Source organism: Periplaneta americana, chromosome 16, assembly GCF_040183065.1.
Source record: "Periplaneta americana isolate PAMFEO1 chromosome 16, P.americana_PAMFEO1_priV1, whole genome shotgun sequence".
Lineage (NCBI taxonomy): Eukaryota > Metazoa > Arthropoda > Insecta > Blattodea > Blattidae > Periplaneta > Periplaneta americana.
The window spans coordinates 126,953,560-126,966,991 of NC_091132.1; the positions used below are offsets into that span (position 1 = coordinate 126,953,560).

Below are 13,432 nucleotides of genomic sequence, written 5' to 3' on the forward strand. Positions count from 1 at the left end.
ATTGACAATGATTCACATAAGCTTTGACATAAACATTACAGTAAGACGTTAACATTAAAGTTTGGAAACTCCAAACTTTCATGTTTATGCTTACGTGATTTACAAACAGAACACAATCGTGGAGCGCTGAAGTATACGACAGAATATGAGGAAACGGCGTCGTTGTTATGTTTCCATGGTTACCGAGTATGTTTGCTGTTATGTTTATGTTCCCATTGTGAATGATGGTATGATTTCTTGATTTTACCGTTTACATTCTTAAGTTAACGCTTACGTTATGTTTAATTTTCATTGTGAATGAGCCTTAAGGGCCCAGGTTACAACCTTGGCTTACCCCTCTTAACTTTATTTATCTGTTTTGAGACATTTCTTTTTAAATTTATTTAATTTTCCATTTCTAAGTTTATACACATATATTATGTGCACTATATACTCCTTTTTCTCAGAAGCATTTTTTTTTTTGCTTAATGTGCTTTGCTTTTAAACCAACGTTATATAATTAAACATTTTATAAATTGTATGCCCTGTGAAAACAAAAAGAAGTGGGAAGTGAAGATATCGCACAGAAATATTAGGAGAGTAAATGAGAAATTAATTATGACTGATAAGAGCAATAATTCATTATCAACTACAGGATGACTGAAACTTTGTAACATCGTCACGTACTATGGACAGACGCTCGTATAACCCAAGCAAAAGTTAACAGTTTGTGCGGAATAGGAAAGAACATGAGCATCTGTAGCTTTTTGAGTCGGGATACTTGTTGATTGGGAAGTTTCGTGTTACAGCGAAATTTTTCCAGCTCTCTTAATTACTTACGTACTTACTTACTTACTCACTTACTTAATTACTCACTCACTCACTCACTCACTTACTTACTTACTTACTGGCTTTTAAGGAATAAGGAGGTTTACTGGCGCCCTCACATAAGCGAACCATTGGTCCCTATCCTGAGCAAGATTAATCCAGTCTCTATCATCATATCCCACTTCCCTCATATCCATTTTAATATTTTCCTCCCATCTATGTCTCGGTCTCTTCAAAGGTCTTTTTCCCTCCGGTCTCCCAACTAACACTTTATATGCATTTCTGGATTCGACCATACGTACTACATGCCCTGCCCATCTCAAAAGTCTGGATTTAATGTTCCTAATTATATCAGGTGAAGAATACAATGCCTGTAGTTCTGTGTTGTGTAACTTTCTCCATTCTCCTGTAACTTCATCCCTCTTAGCCCCAAATATTTTCCTAACCACCTTATTCTCAAACACCCTTAACCTATGTTCCTCTCTCAAAGTGAGAGTCCAAGTTTCACAACCATAAAGAACAACAGGTAATATAACTGTTTTATAAATTCTTTCAGATTTTTTGACAGCAGACTGTATGATAAAAGCTTCTCAACCGAATATTACCAGGCATTTTCCATATTTATTCTGTGTTTAATTTCCTCCCGAGTATCATTTATAATTGTTACTGTTGCTCCCAGGTATTTGAATTTTTCCTCCTCTTCAAAAGATAAATTTCCAATTTTTATATTTCCATTTCGTACAATATTCTCGTTACGAGACATAATCATATACTTTGTCTTTTCGGGATTTACTGCCAAGCCCCTCTCTTTACTCGCTTCAAGTAAAATTCCCGTGTTTTCTCTAATCGTTTTTGGATATTCTCCTAACATATTCACGTCATGCGCATAGACAAGCAGCTGATGTAACCCGTTCAATTCCAAACCCTCTCTGTTATCCTGACTTTCCTAATGGCATACTCTAGAGCAGTGGTCGTCAGCACTCGCTGAAATGTGCAACGGGTACGCGGTGCCGTCCCCTGTGTACCGTCGTGCAACAGGGAGAGATAGAGAGCATACCCGCTAGCAGCTACGAGAGCACTATAGTCCACTGCGTTTTCCGCGGGTAAGAGAGACTAGCCCCAGCGTGCTCTGTGCTGACGACCCCTGCTCTAGAGCAAAGTTAAAAAGTAAAGGTGATAGTGCATCTCCTTGCTTTAGCCCACAGTGAATTGGAAACGCATCTGACAGAAATTGACCTATACGGAGTCTGCTGTTCGTTTCACTGAGACACATTTTAATTAATCGAACTAGTTTCTTGGGAATACCAAATGCAATAAGAATATCATCTAAAACTTCTCTCTCAACCGAGTCATATGCCTTTTTTTAATCTATGAATAACTGATGCACTGTACCCTTATACTCTCATTTTTTCTCCACTATCTGTCGAATACAAAATATCTGATCAATAGTTGATCTATTACGCCTAAAACCACACTGATGATGCCCAATAATTTCATCTACATATGGAGTTAATCTTCTCAAAAGAATATTGGACAAAATATTGTACGCCGTCAACAAAAGTGATATTCCTCGAAAGTTACTACAGTTAGTCTTGTCCCCCTTCTTAAAGATAGGTACGATTATGGACTCCTTCTATTGTTCTGGTACAATTTCCTTTTCCCAAATAGCAAGTACAAGCTTATAAATTTCGTTAGATAATGCTCTTCCACTCTCTTGTATTAATTATGCTGGAATTTGATCGATACCTGGAGACTTATAATTTTTCAGATTTTCTATCGCAATTTCGACTTCAGAAAGTGTGGGTTCGGGTATAAATGGCTCAGCAGTTTGTATTTCAATTTCGTCCCGATCATTTCTAAATGAAAATTATTGAAAACTGATGCAGCGCGTCACGAGAATCGCGGAATCGCGGAGAAAACCTTATCCAGTACCAGACTGTCTATTATAAATTTAACATGCCGGGTTTTGAATCTGAGTTTCCAACAATGGTAAATTGATTCTCTATCTGTTGGACCTTTAGTATTTCATGACGTACTACATTAATTGTGTGTAAATTATACTAAATTAAGTAAGAGCAGGCAGTTCTCGTGGTCACTAATGGCTGCCTGGAAGACAATGAATTAATCTCACGCAGTTATTAGCTGAATGAATTTGCATTTAATTGTTAACCGACTTACGAGAGTCGGCAAACGACAAGCTCACGAGCATATAATCACAGAGCCATATATGTCACCTTATCAGGGTACCGAAGTCTACCACCTAGCGCTCGCTCAAGACAGATTTCAATTAAGTTTCTAATCAGGATTTGACTTATAGCACAGATTCATGGAAATAATTGAATTATTCATTGGAGCAGTGTTAAGGAGCAGGAAATTCAGAGAGAGAGAGAGAGATAGAGAGATAGGGGGGAGAGATCTTGGCGGGGTATGTTCACAACAAGCGTCTCGCCTCCCCTCTCCACTCCAACCCCAGTTGTGACCAACTTCATATCTCCTACTACAAACTGTTCTCCTAATTGAATCGCTAATTCTAGTAAGGGCGTAAGGCTCTCTCAAGATTCGCATGACCTTATGGATTGCGCCATTTGTATGTACTTACCCCCTCTTGTTAGATATGGGAGTGGAATAAATTAACAATTACGGAACATTTTAAGGAGTCGCAAATGCAATCAGCTGATCTATGTTATTCTTCGTTTAACTCTAGTGAAGGAGCAACAGACTGGAACTCAAGCATAGAGTAAGCAATATCTTAGAAAGAATAAACAGCAACTGTAAGAGATTCCTATTTGTAAGCTAAGAAAATAGCAGAGTTCTTGTGGCTCAGCGGTAGATCGGTATTCTTTCATCCTCGCGGTTTGGGTTCTACCACCTGTCAGGTCGTGATGGAATTTGTGGTGGAAAAAGCAGACATTGTAGGAGGGATTTCTCTGGGTACTCCCGTTTCCCTTTTTCACTCAACCAAAAATCTCCATATAAGAGATTATACAAGGACATCATTTCATTTTTACTTCAATTTTTATTGTACCTGAGTTCTTGAATGTACTTCACTCCCATCCCCTCTACTAGTAAACTTCCAACCGTTCTCCACACAGAACCGAGGCCGCGTATGCAGTACTGAGTTAGTGAGTATAGTACGTTCCAGAAATATGTTCGTGATTTCCAGTACGAAAGAGCTTTAAATATTGAATCATATTTTCGCACAGGTACTGTCGTCCGTTTGCCTACGTCGCATCCCGGTTTCCCCACCTGCTTCTGTTCGCCCCTCTGTAAAGTCTAATAGCTGGGGTGTCTTAGCTATTTTCTGAAAACATTAAATTCTGTTAGGAATTGGACATCTACGTAATATTATACAACTGTTTAAAATAATTTAAATTGAAGGACCTCGTTAAGTAATTAACTGTCATGTGATTTCCCCTCCCCCTTTCTACGACCCTGCGACAAAACCACTTGGACGGACAGTAGATGGCATGTCTGGTTAATTTTATCTTTTCGGATCGAGCAGAAGTGAAGACTGAATTTAAGTACAGCATGTAAGGTAATATTTTATAGAGCAGGTACAGAATTATTTCAACATGAGTTACTATTACGAAGGACAAAACTGGTAATTGGAATTAGGTACAATAGTCTATAGTGCGATAATATGCAAAAAAGAACTGGAGCCCGTATCGAAATGAACGGCCACCATTTTCAAAATTGTGTTTAAATATCCATATTGTGTTTATTTTTCAATTTAACTTCATTCTCTATATTGTACGCTAATGTGCTGTAACACTATAATATACACTGCATAATGAATACATCCGAATGGATAGCTCAATTCATGAGTAAAAACATTCATTGTTAATACAGTCCTGTATTTTCATTAAACAAAAACCAGGTGAAAATTATCAAACTCAAAATTGCGATATTTCCTAGCTTACACAAATGAACTACTTTTCTTCCCTCCTATACCTAGTAGGTGATTTGTATTTTACGCCAGTATCATGGAACTCCAGTCTTGGAAGGAGGAGCAAGCGGTGTTTCCGGTTCTAGACCTTTAATCCAGAGATATAGCCAGGTTAATATTAAAAATGTTAGTAAAAATAAAATGATGTTCCTGTATAATATATTATATTATAATACAGTCAATTCCGGTTATAGTGAACCTCTGCGGACCAGCATATTTCGTTCACTATATCCGAGGTTCATTAAACCGAGGTGTCTGTTTTTATAATAGTAACGTTGCTATACATACAGCATTAATTCGCGTTTGGAACAGACCACATTCGATATCAGTACTTATGTTCGCTTTGTCTTCCAACTTAAACACTTTGCGCTTCGACATCCTAATGTTCACAGTTCGAAAGTTGAATCTAATCTGGCCATGTAGGTAGTAGGCACTGACCGATTTCGCACCTCTTTCCACTAGAGGTATGCTACTGTGTACTCGGCTTTGGAATTTCCCCAGGTTCACTTTTAGAAAGATGTGGGAGGAAGAATTGAGGACCATTATACTGTAATCCTTCTTGTATTTAACCTTTGGACATCACTCCACTCCCTTTTACAAAAGAAAACACTTTCTCCTCCTTTTCTTCTAATAACCTCATTTAAAGGAGTCAGAACTAGCCTAATCCATTCTTTATCCCTCACTGCATACACTTTTCTTTTTAATATGTTTCAAGCTGTCCAGGAAGCTGAACAAATCCTTTGTCTTTCAATGCACTTAAGGGGTAGAAGATTTGAGATTTTACATATTCTTGATAGTTTATAGGAGAAAAGGTTTCCTAAATTACCATTCTGGTCATTTTAAAATTACATTTTCTTGGGGACGTTCTAGTTTTAGGTTCGCTATAACCAAAGTGAGGGTTCACTTACTTACTTACTGGCTTTTAAGGAACCCGCAGGTTCATTACCGCCCTCACATAAGCCCGCCATTGATCCCTATCCTGAGCAAGATTAATCGAGTTTCTACAATCATATTCCACCTCCCTCAAATCCATTTTAATATTATCTTCCCATCTACGTCTCGGCTTCCCCAAAGGTCTTTTTCCCTCCGGCCTCCCAAATAACATTCTATATGCATTTCTGGATTCGACCATATGTTCTACATGCCCTGCCTATCTCAAACGTCTGATTTAATGTTCCTAATTATGTCAGTTGAAGAATACAATGCGTGCAGTTCTGTGTTTAACTTTCTCCATTCTCCTGTAACTTCATCCCTCTTAGCCCTAAATATTTTCCTAAGCACCCTCTTCTCAAACACCCTTAATCTCTGTTCCTCTCTCAAAGTGAGAGTCCAAGTTTCACAACCATACATAACAACCGGTAATATAACTGTTTTATAAATTTTAACGTTCAGATTTTTTGACAGCAGACTGTATGACAAAAGCTTCTCAACCGAATAATAACAGACATTTCCCATAATTATTCTGCGCTTAATTTCTTCCCGAGTGTCATTTATATTTGTTACTGTTACTCCAAGATATTTGAATTTTTCCATCTCTTTGAAGGATAAATCTCCAATTTTTATAGTTCATTTCGTACAATATTCTGGTCACTATAAACGGAAATATTAAAGTACTTTTTAATGCATGCGGGTCGGAACCAACGGTTTAGGTTCACTATAGCCCAATGTTCACTATAACCAGAGCTGACTGTATATTATATTATATTATATTATATTATATTATATTATATTATATTATATTATATTATATTATATTATATAGGGCGTTTCAAAAATACGGGGCATAATTTCAGGTATGTATTTCCCACATGTAGACAATCAAAATACCGTAAAGTGGGGATATTTCGGACTCAGGGGTAACATCAGACAGTAATTCAATTTATCATATTTTATGTTTGTAACACCAGTTCACCAATGGGTCTTTAAAAATGTGCAGTAACATACGAACATAGTAAAAAGAACGGAAAAGATGCTAAGAACTGGTGTTACCAACATAAAATATGATACATTGAATTACCTTCCGATGTTACCCCTGCGTCCGAAATATCCCCACTTTACGGTAGTTCATTACAACATGTGTCCGAAAATGCTTCATTTCCGAGTTATGGCCTTCACAACATTGAAATTCACCGGAACGTTTTTCTTTCCGCAGGTCGTTGTCATTACGCAAGATGTTCAAAATGTCCACCTCCTGCTTGAATACAGACCTCACATCGATGTCTCATTGACCTGCGAACACGATCCCAAACTCCAGGAGTATTGCGTATGTCCTCAGAACATGCCACAATTCGATTCCGAAGGGATTCCAAATGAGGCAACGGAGACGAATAAACCAATGATTTTAAATGGCCCCACAAGTAGAAATCGAGAGGGTTCAGATCAGGTGAGCGTGGAGGCCAAGCAATTAGGCCACCTCTACCTATCCATCGATCAGGAAACCTTCGATCCAAGTACCGGCGAGCCGTAGTCTACGACTGAAGTGTGCAGGAGCGCCATCATGCAAGAAGTGAATGTGTTGACGCTTGATCAGTGGAATGTCTTCTAAAACATGAGGTATGGTATTTTCCAGGAAGTTTGTGTACGCCTGCCCCGTAAGTCTGTTTACAAGTACATGGGGTCCAACTAATCGATCACCAATGATACCGGCCCACATGTTGAGGGAGAACCGCACCTGGTGATGAGATGGAACTGTTGCACGTGGGTTTTCATACGCCCATACATGCTGATTGTGGAAATTTGTTATGCCATCTCGTGTGAACTGTGCTTCATCTGTAAATAATACTAAGGCAGGAAAGTTCGGATTTACACCACACTGCTGCAAGAACCACTGACAGAACCTAACTCGTGCAGGGTAATCTGCTGGTGACAGGGCCTGTACACGTTGCAAATGATAAGGATACAATTGATACTCTTTCAACAGTCTCCAGACAGTCGTATGAGGACCATTGACTTGCAACGCTACCCTTCGTGTGCTGATAGAAGGAGTCATGTTCACAGCCTCCCCTCCAGAATATCCTCCTGTACTTCTGGAGTTGTAGATCTTGGTCGTCCCCTTCTCAGACCAGGAGAGTTAATTTTTCCATACTCGGACAGACGGTAATGGAGACGTACAAATGTCTTCCGATCTGGACATTGTCGCTGTGGGTACCTCTCCTGGTACAAACGACGAGCCAGCGCAGCATTGCCGTCCGCCTTACCGTACATGAAGTGTATCTCTGCCAGCTCTTGATTTGAATACATGTCGCACAGTCTAACGCCTACACAACACTGAATGTAACCTTCGCCTCGGAATGAACTGTCAGAGTGCCCTGTTAATGTCTCCTTTGACGGCAACGACCTGCGGAAAGAAAAACGTTCCGGTGAATTTCAATGTTGTGAAGGTCATAACTCGGAAATAAAGCATTTCCGGACACATGTTGTAATGAACTATTTTGATTGTCTACATGTGGGAAATACATACCTGAAATTATGCCCCGTATTTTTTAAACACCCTGTATTGTATTGTATTGTATTGTATTATATTATATTATATTATATTATATTATATTATATTATATTATATTATATTATATTATATTATATTATTATATCTTACATATTATTATATTTTATATAATACTGTGTCATCTGAAAGAGTAAAAAAAGTCTAAAACCAAGTCTTGTATGGGGTTTGCTATGTTGATATAGGAAGGGCATGAGCATGGGTGGGCAACTCGTGCTCTCAAAGTGTCAACACAATCTTAATGCAGGTAGAACGGACTCTGTACTAGCTGTACTGTCTGTGTGCGGTTCTTTCAAAACACAAGTTCGATCGCGTCTGCAGTAAGTGGCGGCTCGTTTTAAGTGAAAAACAATATAATTCCCAGATCATTTCCCTTTACTTACGAGTAAAAAGAGAATTTTTTTATTAAGAAGAGAGATAAAGCTTGTATTCCATTAGCCTACACTTTCTTACGCATGACATTTTATGTTACAAATAAACGGTGAAGGTTTTTAGTAAAGAAATACTGTCTGCATCTGCTTTAGAACAGTTAAAGGTAAAAGTGACACATCAACAAAGTAAGGCTTATATCAAATATCATTAGCACGATGTGCGTGCGAGTTACAGAATTGCACGACATATAATCGACTAGCTAAGAACATTTATGGATAAATTTGAAATGTGGTAGTATCATGTAGAACAGGCAACTTCCCTTTCTTTGACTATAAACTATTTTGAAGAGTGATAAGAAAATCTTCTTATCAAATATAAGTCCCTACCTCAAAACCTATAGAGAATTCATTGCTAAGTTTGGAGAAACAGTGACAATTGACAAGGAATCGAAATTTTTCTGAAATCTTTTTGGCTTACTCCGATAGAAAATCCTGAAAATTTATAGTTTGAATTAATAAATCTACAGAACGGCACGCCACTCAGATTCCAGCAAAATCAGGAATCGAACTGATCGTAATGTTGTCTAAGTAGAATTATAAGTATATTCTTTGCTTCCATGTATACTATATGTGGTTGAGGTAGAGTTTAATACAAGAAAGGAATGTAAAAGCTCTCGAATTAATGAAAGAGCTGAGAAGTAAGCTTACTTCATCTGCCGTGACATGTAAAAAATACTTCCTTGAATTTGTTATTGTTTGCGAATACAGACTATTACCTTTCTGAGAACAGAGGAATACTCTTTTATGTATAACGTTTTGTTAATTCTAGCGTTCTACGTTTAAAATAAGACATACAATAAGAAATATTAACAAATAGTATAATAATAAATTAGTGTTTCAGCTATATTTGTTGTATCTTGAAAAGGTTGTATTCAGTTTGTGTTTCCAGCACTAAACTAATTTACAAAGCTAGAAAATAATATAATTTTCTTAAGTGTTCAAATATAGTCTGTCTAAAATTACTATAATTATTGTACCTTGCGTCATTCTGAAATTCAAATCAGGGAATAGATATCACGATCACCTGCATGAGACGCCAGAGCTCACCGTGGCTTTGGCAGCGAAACTACAAACAACTTGTAACTGCTGCGGCTGGCTCCGTCTGCCTTTCTCTCTTTCAAGGTTATTTAGCACTTTGGGAGTACGAGTTGCCCATCCATGGGCATGAGGCTTTAAGGCTACCTGTAGGACTTAGTAATCATCACACATATACAGAGTGTTTCATATTTATAAGTACAAACTGCAGGGGTGAATGTAGGGAAAAGAAACAAAGCAGAAAGTCCTAATAAACACAGGTCCGGAAATAAGCCGTTTCTGAAATCTATGGAGTTTTATAGAAACGGAAGATTCATTGCCGCCCTCACATAAGCCCGCCATCGGTTCCTACCCTGAGCAAGAGTAATCCAGTCCCTATTATCATATCACACATCCCTCAAATCCGTTTTAATATCCTCCCATCTACGTCCCGGCCTCTCCAAAAGTCTTTTTTCCCTCAGGTCTCCCAACTAACACTCTATATGCATTTAAGGATTCATCCATACATGCCACATGCTCTGGCCATCTCAACTGTCTGAATTTAATGTTCCTAATTAAGTTAGGTGAAGAATACAATGTGTGCAGTTCTGCGTTGTGTAACTTTCTCCGTTATCATGTAACGTCATCCCTCTTAGCACCAAACATTTTTCTAAGCCCATTATTCCCTAACACCCTTAATGTCAAAGTAAGAGTCCAAATTCCACAACCATACAGAAAACATACAGAACAACCAGTAATATAAATATATATTTTTTAAATTCTAACTTACAGTGTTTTTTAAAGCAGACTGGATGACAAAAGCTTCTCAAGCTCATTTATTCTACGTTTAATTTTCTCTCGACTGTAATTTATATATATATATATATATATATATATATTACTATTGCTCCCATCACCTACACTTTTTAACTTCGCTCCAGAGTATGCCATTAGGAAATTCCAGGATAACAGAGAGGGTTTGGAATTGAACGGGTTACATCAGATGCTTGTCTATGCGGATGACGTGAATATGTTAGGAGAAAATCCACAAACGATTAGGGAAAACACGGGAATTTTACTGGAAGCAAGTAAAGAGATAGGTTTGGAAGTAAATCCCGAAAAGACAAAGTATATGATTATGTCTCATGACGAGAATATTGTACGAAATGGAAATATAAAAATTGGAAATTCATCTTTTGAAGAGGTGGAGAAGTTCAAATATCTTGGAGCAACAGTAACAAATATAAATGATACTCGGGAAGAAATTAAACACAGAATAAATATGGGAAATGTCTGTTATTATTCGATTGAGAAGCTTTTATCATCCAGTCTGCTGTAAAATATCTGAAAGTTAGAATTTATAAAACACTTATATTACCAATTGTTCTTTATGGTGTGAAACGTGGACTCTCACTTTGAGAGAGGAACATAGGTTAAGGGTGTTTGAGAATAAGTTGCTTAGGAAAATATTTGGGGCTGACAGGGATGAAGTTACAGGAGAATGGAGAAAGTTACACAACACAGAACTGCACGCATTGTGTACTTCACCTGACATAATTAGGAACATTAAATCCAGACGTTTGAGATGAGCAGGGCATGTAGCACGTGTGGGCGAATACTGAAATGCATATAGAGTGTTAGTTGGGAGACCGGCGGGAAAAAGACCTTTAGGGAGGCCGTGACGTAGATGGGAAGATAATATTAAAATGGATTTATGGGAGCTGGGATATGATGATAGAGAATGGATTAATCTTGCTCAGGATAGGGATCAATGGCGGGCTTATGTGAGGGCGGCAATGAACCTGCGGGTTCCTTAAAAGCCAGTAAGTAAGTAAGTAAGTAAGTAATTACTGCTGATCCTAGATATTTGAATTTTTCCAAGAGTAAATTTCTTTTTTGTTTTATAATATACATTTCGTACTATGTTTTAGTCTCGAGACATAGTCATATACTTTGTCTTTTCGGGATTTAGCTACTTCCAAACCTATCTCATTACTTGCTTCAAGTAAAATTACCGTGGTTTTTCTCCTAACATACCGGTATTCCCGTCATCCGCATAAACAAGCAGTTGATGTAACCTGTTCAATTCCAAACCGTCTGTGTTATCCTGGACTTTCCTAATGGTGTATTTCAAAGCAAAGTTAAAAAGTAAAGTTGATAGTGCTTCTCCTTGCATTAGCCCGAAGTGAATGGGAAAAGTATCAGAAAGAAATTGGCCTACACTGACTCTACTGTGTGTTTTACAGAGATACACTTTAATTATTCTAACTAGCTTCTTGGGAATACCAAAATTCAGTAAGAATAATATAGTCTATAGAACTTTTCTCTTAACCGAGTCATATATCTTTTTGATATTTATGAATAACTGATGTACGATACTGTATCCTTATACTCCTACTTTGTCTCTAATATCTGTCGAATACAAAAATTCAGATCAATAGTCGATCTATTATGCCTAAAACCACAGGGTGCTCTGCATAGACATTTCGCTAGCTTGCGCTACGAGCGTGCTAAACTAGCCCCGGCTATCGACTGATTACTTGTACAGGATTCATATCATATCATATCGCTAACACTGGTTTATGAATACGAAAAACGTTAGTTCGCTGATCATCCACCGGAAGCCCGTGCTAAGAATGTATATTAATATGGCCCACATTGATTATCTCCAATATTAACATCAACATATGGAGTTAATCTTTTCGAAAGAATATTGGAGAAAATTTTGTACAACGTCAACAAAAGTGATATTCATCGAAAGTACCTACAGTTAGTCTTTTCCCCTTTCTTAAATTATAGGTACAATTATGGACTGTTTCCATTGTTTTGGTATAATTTACTTTCCCAAATAGCACTAGATAATGAATTTGCACCATTTTGTATAAATTCTTTGTTATTATTATTATTATTATTATTATTATTATTATTATTATTATTATTATTATTATCATCATCATCATCATCATCATAACCTAGGTGTTGATACAGCGTCATAAAATAACCCAATAAAATAAAATAAAATAAATAAAATCATCATCATTATCATCATTCCAGACGTTTGAGTTGGGCAGGGCATGTAGCACGTATAGGCGAATCTAGAAATGCATGTAGTGTGTTAGTTGCGAGGTCGGAGAAAAAAATACCTTTGGGGAGGCCGAGACGTAAATGAGAGGAAAATATATAAATATATTTAAGGGATGTGGGATATAATGCTAGAGACTGGATTAATCTTGCTTAGGAAAGGGACCGATAGCAGGCTTATGTGAAGGAGGAAATGAATCTCCGGCTTCCTTAAAGTAAGTAGGTAAGTATTATTATTATCATCATTAGACCTAATAATAAAGAACTAAAAGCCAACATGAGAACGGAAATTTTGCTATAGACTAACTATGTAACATCTCCGTGCATATGTAATCTCTTTAACGCGTGAGTTATGCACTTTGTCAGTGGTCGTCAGCATTCGCTGAAATGGGTAAGGGATAAACAGTGTATCGGAATAGGCCTACGCACCGTCGCGCAGAAGGGATAGGGAGAAAGCATACCCGTTAGCAACCACGGATGCACGATAGTGCAGTCTCTTATTCGCGGGTAAGAGACGCTAGTCCTATGGCTGCTGTGACGAATAATATTTTAATGTGTAATTAAAAGTCTAAATATTTATTAACTTATATCAAGTGAAGTGTTCAGAATAATAGTGGGCCAAGCCCCATTTACTGAAACCGTAGGAAATAA

At 37.5% G+C, this 13,432-nt stretch overlaps 1 long non-coding RNA gene across 1 annotated transcript in view; it reads left to right on the forward strand.

The window, feature by feature from the left end:
- LOC138690972 (uncharacterized) overlaps positions 1–13,432 on the forward strand; it is a 443,659-nt gene that overhangs the window by 99,944 nt on the left and 330,283 nt on the right. The gene's annotated exons all lie outside the window — the stretch shown is intronic.